Genomic DNA, 8,031 nt, shown 5'->3' with positions numbered 1-8,031 from the left:
CAGAAACTGAAACACTACACTTTTTTTTTTAACCAACTACACTAGAGATTGTTATTTTGAACCAAACCAGACTCAAAATCGCATCGAGACGTGTCTGATTCATTGTAAATGTTATTGGAAGTTCAGTTTTTTCCCCCCATGGTGAATAAAATGTTTTTCATTTTAAAAAAAAGCATTGCCATAAGTGTCGAAAAATAATGTTTATGTTTCTTGTGATAGCCGATTAAAGAAAGTACCTGAAGGCAGAACTTCCAGCCATTGATATGAGTGGTCATTTTTATTGATAAGTTATTTATTATTAGTCCAAATTAAACAGACAAAGAAATGGTTTATTAGTAGTAGTAGTAGTAGTAGTACTTGTAGTCAATATAAACCAAGTCATGGTTGCCATTATTTCTTTGTCCTGTAAATTTAAACTGTAAATTGCCCCTTACACACTATGCGCACCCACGGAGGACCGTGAGTTCTGCAAAGACCTTCTGTATGATCTCGACAGTAAACTTCCGCCTTTGTTTTTCTTTACCATAGATCTACACTGCCTCCCTGTGGTTAAAAACACATCTATCCAAATATTTTGTCCATCCAGCTGGTTGCTATTTATGTGCAATGTTTCATACTATTCAGACTATTTTTGGGGAGTCTGTTAATTAAAGATGAAAAGAGTACAGTACTGTGAGCCTTGTATCGTACTGTACTCTTTTCATCTTTAATTAACAGACTCCCCAAAAATAGTCTGAATACAGAGAATGAATACATTCTTTTGTTAAAAAAAAAAAATTCATTGATTTCAGTTTCATCCTTCAACTAGTGAGTCATTTGCTAAATGTCAACAGCACAAGTCACAGAATTGTTGTTGAGTTATGAACTGGGATGCTTGCCCATTCTTGCTGCTGTAAAAGGATAGGCTGTGGTGTTCTAATCAAATGTCACCCTAATTTAAAAGACCTCTATGGAAGAGCATAGGAATGCCGAATGTGTCCCTCAGTTGTCTCTCCTTGTTCTTGCATGAGTGAGGTTATACATGACAGAACTTGCCATGTAAATAATCACATAAATATTTAACGGGAATATTTTATTGTCATCTGCAACTACACTGCTATGAAAAATGTATTTGTCAAATACGGTGGTGGTAGTGTGATGGTGATTTGCTGATTCAGGACCTGAACGACCTGCTGTAATTGGTGGAACCAGGAATTCTGCGCTCTACCAGAAAATCCTGAAGGAAAATGTCTGACCATCAGGTCATGCCCTGAAGCTCAGGCTCGCTCATGTTATGAAGCAGGACAGTGATCTGAAACACACCAGAAAACCCACCTCTGAATGGCTCGAAAATAAACAAATCAAGATTTTTAAGTGACCTAGTCAAAGTCCAGACTCAAATCTGATTTAGATCCTTTTGCATGACCTTAAGCAGGCCGATCATGCTGGAAAATTCTCCAGTGTGGCTAAATTAAAACAAGTTTGCAAAGAAAAGTGGGCCAAAATTCTGCCACAGTGATGTGAAAGTCTCATTGCCAATTATCACAAATGCTTCCTTGCACAGTGTCAACGGTGGCACAACCACTTTTTTAGGATTAGGGAGCAATTACTTTTTCACACTGGTTTGGATAGTTTTTTCCCTTAATAAATGTAGTAATCATTTAAAACCTGCATTTTACATTTACTCAAGTTATCTTTGTCTAATATTCAAATGTCTTTGATGATCTGAAGTGTAAGTGTGACAAAAAATAAGAAATCAAGAAGAGGGCAAATACTTTTTCACAGCACTGTAAATATATTCTATATTTCTGCATGTTACAAATTTAATTTTGTTTTTTTTTTGGCCACAGCGGCTTTATTGACAGTGTGGGTTATGACAGAAAAGCAGAAGAGGAGATGGGGGAGGGCATGGGGCAGAGAGCACAGGCCAGGACTCGAATCTGCGCTACCAGCTTTTTGCCTCGTGGCATGTTATGCGGTCACCTGCACTACCACTGAGCCATGCCGGTACCCACAATTTACCTTTTTACGTTTTTGCAATCAAATGTTCAGCTTGAAGTATTTGTCACGGACATAGCTGTATAAATGTCTTTGCTGAACGTGGAATTTATGCCAAACTTCTTGTGCAAAATGGAAGCTCTTCCTGTCCATTACAAAAAGAGAGCATGTGTACTACAGTAAAAGAGAGCATGTGAGCTCTGGCCTCACTTCCCCACCCCACAGCTTCCCTCCCCCCCCAAGCTCTCTGTGTTCACAGTTGGACATTTAGACAGATCAGATACAGATCCAAGTTACAGTATCACAAACAGTGAGGCTCATTGTCCTCATCTACACAAAGAAAATGAGGAGAAAGAGCTGCAGTTATATTAATTACACTCTCAGCTTAAATGCTTACTAAATTTTCCTATATAATGTTCAGCACAATATCTCACACAAGATTTAAAATAGAAACTTGGAATGTTTTCTAAAAAAAGGGACCTAAAAGGTTAAGAGCACAGTGAGACACAGAAACAAATCACTTAGAATGGATGAAATTTGATCAAACAAAAGCAATTTTGAGATATGAAAGTTATCGGGTTTAATTCAGTGTCCAGCTCCTACTTATGGATTGTGTGTTCGAATATTTATTTCAGCTTGGGAAATTTAGTTGTAGTATGCACAGGAGCAGGACAGAATGTAAATTGTATGAGTTATTATTGCGAAATAATACAGATAGGGGCTTTTGTATAGCTGGATCCAGCTGCTGCAGTGTCGTGTCTCAGTGGACAACTGATGCTGACAGCACAGAGCAGTCAGTGATTAAATGCACTCCACTTTATCTGTCTTTGTGTACTAAATCTGCTCAAGGCGCCCGCTCCTTCTATACTTCTAAGTTGATCTGTAAAGATGAGCCCCACTTCAAAACTGCACTGCATACTAAAGATTGTTTCTATTTAAGTTATACGCTTTTTAAACATTTCACCCCAGTAAAGAAATTTTATACATTTATTATAATTCATGCCATTTTCCCTTATAAAACTGAACACTGTGTGCTTTCAGCAATCTCTATCATGTTTTTTTGCAAGCACATTTGTGAGATCAAACACGGATGCTGGACGAAAAGCCTTGGATTGTAGTCTCCACTCCAATTCAACCCAAAGGTGTTCTAGGAGGTCAGGACTCTGTGCAGGCCGATCAAGTTCTTCCACACCAAACTCGCTCATCCATGTCTTTATGGTCTTCGCTTTGTGCGCTGGTGTGCAGTCATGTTGGAACAGGAAGGGGCCAACCCCTATCTGTTCCCACAAAGTTAGGAGCATGAAATTGTCCAAAATGTCTTGGTGAAGCATTAAGTGTTTCTTTCACTGGATCTAGGGGGTCAAGCCCAGTTCCTGAAAGACAGTGGCACAATACAGTCAGACAAATACTCGTCATTCAGATTGCCAGATGGAGAAGCATGATTTGTCACTCCAGAGAACACATCTCCACTGCTTTACAGTCCGTTGGTGGTGTGCTTTTTTTTTTTTATCTGTGCCTTTGTTTATTTGTGAAGGAAGACACCTGAAACACTTTAATTAATTATTAAATTAATTAGTTCCTCCTGAACTATGTGCTTCAGCATTTGCTGACCCCTCTCTGTCATTTTATGTGGCCTACTACTTTGTGGCTGAGTTGCTGTTATTCCCAGTCAATTTCACTCTGTTATAATACTACTGACAGTTGATTGTGGAATCATTAGGAGTGAGGAAATTTCACGACTGGGCTTGTTGCACCAGTAGCATCCTATCACAGTACCAACATGGAATTGACTGAGCTCCTGAGAGCGACCTTTCACACATTCGCAGAAGCAGTCTGCATGCCTAGGTGCTTGATTACCTTAGGTGCCACCCCTTTTGTACAGCTGACTCAACTCAGCAATTAAGCCAATGTACTGAAGGCCGGAGAGAGGAGCACTTCAGAGCCAGAAAAAGTGCCAGAAAGCCTTTGTGAAACTGCTTGTGAGCGCTATGTATGCTGTGGCTGCTCTGTGGAGAGGAGGGTATTTTTATGATTCAGGCCTTTTACCTTAGGCTGTTACCTTAGTGACTAACTTCTGTGTTTTGTTTTTTACTTTTGAAGGTGAAAGCAGCCTGTTTGTCTCTTTTAGTTTAACTATCAATAAAAACCTTTTACTTTGATAGTTTTGCCTCCATGTTTCCTTTTTGTCAACCCGAACACTTTTTGTTACTTCCCCACATCCCCTGGACGTGGGGAAGTAACAAAAAGAGGAATGTAACAAGTGTTATAACTTAAAAATGAAGCTTTTAATCCTTCTGTTTGATATTGTTCATTTATAAATATTCAAAGACTTGTCTTCCTCTTGTTCTCATCCTTTTGTTTTTCCTTTGTCGGCAGTAACTGGTTCAGAATAACAGAGGATGTCATCCATCTCAGATTTGATCTGAAGCTAAAGAATGTGTTTGAAACATTTAGAGCAACATTTAGAGCAAACACGCAAACTGCAATGCAACACATCAAATTCTCGACAATAAGACCTTGAAATATAAGTTGCATTGCAAAGAGGAACTGCTATAGCAGTATTGCATTCACGGATTTATGTTTCTATTTAGATTTGATACATGAGGTGTGATTTGACAGTTCTGCAGCTATGCCTATTAAAAAATACATTTAATTTTGGCCACTATTCCCTTTAAGGTCCTCTCCTTTGTGCACCCACTGTTGCTGTTTTTTGAGTGATGGAAAGTGGTCCTCTGACTATTTGCACACATGCAACTGCAATTTTATCATGGACCCCCAAACTTGCTCAGTGACCAAACATAAAAAAAAAAAAAACACCACTAGTGAGCATGACCAGAGGCATGCTTGTTTTTGTCAGTATTCACTGGGTTGTACTGGGAATGATTCAATGTACAACCCAGTATTCACTGGGTTGTATATTGAATCATTCGAAGTATTCGAAGCCACTGGCGATTGGCTTCATCTTCTTGACCAAACTGAATTTTAAGTTGAAAGGACATCATTTTAACCCAGTGGAGGAAATCCAGAGTCCATCACTGACACACACAATAAAAGGACTTTGAAGGGGATGGTGACCAAATTTTTTATTTTTTTTTTTAAGTCTGTCATGTCTGGCAGATCTTGCAAACAGAACTGTGACCTGAAAGCGTTGTTGTGCCAAACATATTTGCTATTTCAAGGTGAGCTCTATAGGTTCTCTATAGGCTTCTCTTGTTAGTGTGTGACCCTTTATTTTATTTGAATTATTTTTAGCATACTGTGTGATGAATTTTGCCAGAGCTGACAGGCTTAGAAAAAAGAAAAGAAGAAAAGAAAAAGGGAGAGAGAAAGAGAGAGAGTAAGAGAGAAGGGAAAGAAGAGAATAGAGAGAAAAAAATAGGATGAATAAACCAAATAATTAGTCACTTGTTAAACATAAAAGATACTGACAATACTTGCAAAATTAAAAATTGTGTGGGGAAAACAAAAATTGCTTGATTACACAGACCAACCCTTTTGTAATATGATTACGTGAGTATTTGTGCTGGTGTCATGAAATGTACTTACCAATGAGGGCAGAACGCCGCAGCTCTGCCCATCAGAAGCTAGAGGCAGACAAAGAGAGCCCCAGGAAGCCCAGGCCGCCAGCAGCCCACCAATTGCCACTCATTCCAAAGACAACCGCACACCCACCCCAGCAGACAGGGGAGGGAGGTCTCGGACGGAGCCCCCCCAGTCAAGGAGCAAGGGCACCAGAGAATCCGAGGCAACGAGAACCCAGCCCCCCCCAGCGGCCAGCCCCCCGCACAGGCCGGCAGCAGGGCCCCAGGGCCCCGGCACCCGAGGACCGCCCGAGCCCCCACAGAGCCCCCCCCCCACGCCGAAGAGGCCAATGCAGCCCCGCGCCGCAGCTCCCAGGCGAGCAGGTCACCACCCACGCCAGAACATCCAGCAGGTCACCACCCACGCCAGAACATCCAGCCCCACCCACAGAACATCCAGCCCTTCTTACTTCACGCCAGCCCCTCTTCCCCCCTGCCCCAGGGGGGCAGGGGGGAAGAGGCAACCAGCAAGGAGCAGCCAGGAGGCAAGGCACAGGCCCAGACCCAGGTCCAGCCAAACATACAACCCCACGCACACCCACAAGCACACCATGTACACATTTATGCACAAATACATATACATGCACATACACACTCACTCATACATATATAAATATAGATACACCAGATATGACCAGGAAAAAAAAAAAAAAAAACCATGGAAGAAGAGAGCCAGCTGGTGATGGTGACCAAATTTAAATCAGGTACAGTTTTGGATTTTATATCCAAATATTATAATTGCATGTTGTATGTTTACCTGGAATGAACAGTTACCAGATGGTATGTAGACAATAACTTACCCTTAATTCCCTCATTGCCTCTGGCTCTCTGGACTCTTGCCTTTTGACCGTGGGGGGGTCTCCCTCCTTCCTCCTCTGGGGTGTGTGCACAATTGCCATCGGGATGTGTGGCCTCTCATCTTCTGAGGTCCTGGTGGGCCGTGGATAGGCCGCGTCCCCTGGGTCCTTCCCTGTTCGTCTCTGGATCACGGGGGGCGTGGTTGCAGTTTCTTGCCCCCATTGGTGAGTAAGTTCCATGGCAGAGGCACATACACACATTATTTGCAAGCAACAGCAGGATTGTGTGTGTGTGTGTGTGTGTGTGTGTGTGTGTGTGTGTGTGTGTGTGTGTGTGTGTGTGTGTGTGTGTGTGTGTGTAGATATGTGGATGTGGATGTATATATGTGTGGATATCATTCTTTGATTATTCTTTTCTCACCTTTGTTTTGTTTTGTTTTTGTTTTTTTGTTTGTTTGTTTTTTTTCTTTTCTCTTTCTCACTCCTTTTCCTGCCCTTTCCTTTCTGCCTGCCAGGCCTGGTGTAAATAAATAAAATTAAATTAAAATACAAACATTAACAAGAGTAGCCTATTGGAAAACTTAGAGAGCTATTCTTGGAAAAGCAAATATGTTTGGTACACCAGAGCATTCGGATCATATTCTGATTGCGAAAACTGCCAGACATGACAGGCTTAAAAAAAAAAAAAAAACTTACCCTTAATTCCTACATAAATACTTATATGTACTGCAAGAAATGCTTTAGTGTTAATGTTGTATAGTACCAGATTCAGATATCAAATTTAAGAATGAAAATAGATGCAGGAATTGCAGTAACATTTAGTCAGTGTAATCGTGCTTTGTTTGGTACTAAGTTAACATTCAAACATGCTATTTCATAAAAAGCTGCTACAATATACATTCTCTTGTGACCAAAAGCTAAAGGTGTACATAGTTAAATACATCAATATCAAGTATGGAAACAGACAGGTTTTAGGTCTGATGTCAGGTTTAATGTCAGTTACCAGATTCCTGTTAATTATACAATGATTCAAGTTAGTCTCCAGAAGAAAAATAAATAAATGCATTTATGTAGCAATCTTCTGATACGCTATTCATAAAAAATAGAAATAAAACAAAGTGTTTCACCAAGAAAACATTATTTTGGGTGTTACAAATCCATGTGAGCTGAAGAATAAAACAGATATGAATTACAATTACACAAGAAGAATGTACTTTGTGTCTCCTGGAATCAACCAGGGATGAGGGTCTCTAAAGTGGGAAGTTTCTTGGCTCTATCTTAATCTTTCCACTGGTTGTCATCTCTCCTAATCACATGGCAGTGCATGGATTTTTTTTTTCCTCTTGGTTCCTCACATAACTGTTAGCTCCTGAAACCACACCCCTAAAGGATAAAAAGGTTTGGGTCATAACACCCACCAGCCATTGGATCCAGACACTGGCAAATAAGCCATAACTCTCACCCACTTAAAGTACAAGAGAGTGTTACAGTGTTACAGTTGCTCCATCCTATATTGAATGGTCCATCTTTAACACTTTTTGCTGCTGTCTGCCGCTTGAGATTGCTGCTATTGTCTTCTCCTGCAAGGTACAGTAGGTAACATTTCTTGAACATCAAACTTTTTTCCTACTCAAACTTTTGCTCCTTTCTACTGCTACTTTGCTACTTAAGATTTT

The sequence above is a fragment of the Archocentrus centrarchus genome, chromosome 13 (assembly GCF_007364275.1).
Source record: "Archocentrus centrarchus isolate MPI-CPG fArcCen1 chromosome 13, fArcCen1, whole genome shotgun sequence".
Classification (NCBI taxonomy): domain Eukaryota; kingdom Metazoa; phylum Chordata; class Actinopteri; order Cichliformes; family Cichlidae; genus Archocentrus; species Archocentrus centrarchus.
This window is presented reverse-complemented; position numbering follows the sequence as displayed.